This window comes from Nomia melanderi, unplaced genomic scaffold (assembly GCF_051020985.1).
Source record: "Nomia melanderi isolate GNS246 unplaced genomic scaffold, iyNomMela1 scaffold0014, whole genome shotgun sequence".
NCBI classification, from domain to species: Eukaryota; Metazoa; Arthropoda; class Insecta; order Hymenoptera; family Halictidae; genus Nomia; species Nomia melanderi.
Window position 1 is genome coordinate 3,671,976 of NW_027475130.1, and position 955 is coordinate 3,672,930.

A 955-nucleotide genomic window follows, 5' to 3' on the forward strand; every position below is an offset into this window, starting at 1 on the left:
TATGTTCAGCGGGATCGACCTCGGACCACCAGGGGTCTAGAAAACCACCGAAACATGGGGCCGGGCACTCAGGGTCAGGGAAAAATCCAATATACATCTGGTGATATCTCGGGTGGTATTAGAGATAGCGCAATAAATCAAAGTGAATTATCTGCAGGGGGCCCTGGCGCATTAATCTGTATAGCGGGAACGACCTCGGACCACCAGGGGCCGAGAAAACCACCGTCTCATGGGGTCGGACACTCAGGGTCAGGGAAAAATCCAATATATATCTGGTGATATCTCGGGTGCTATTAGAGAGAGCGCAATAAACCAAAGTGCATTGTCTGCAGGAGGCACTGGCGCATGAATCTGTGCAGCGGGATCGACCTCGGACCACCAGGGGCCGCGAAAATCACCGTCTCATGGGGCCGGACTGTCAGGGACAGGGAAAAATCCAATACATATCTGGTGATATCTCGGGTGCTATTAGAGAGAGCGCAATAAACCAAAGTGCATTGTCTGTAGGAGGCCCTGGCGCATGAATCTGTGCAGCGGGAACGACCTCGGTTCACCAGGGGCCGAGAAAACCACAGTCTCTTGGGGCCGGACACTCAGGGTCAGGGAAAAATCAAATATATATCTGGTGATATCTCGGGTGCTATTAGAGATAGCGCAATAAATCAAAGTGAATTATCTGCAGGGGGCCCTGGCGCATGAATCTGTGCAGCGGGAACGACCTCGGAACAACAGGGGCCGAGAAAACCACCGTCACATGGGGTCGGACACTCAAGGTCAGGGACAAATCCAATATATATCTGGTGATATCTCGGGTGCTATTAGAGATAGCGCAATAAATCAAAGTGAATTATCTGCAGGGGGCCCTGGCGCATGAATCTGCGCAGCGGGAACGACCTCGGACCACCAGGGGCCGAGAAAACCACCGTCTCATGGGGTCGGACACTCAGGGTCAGGG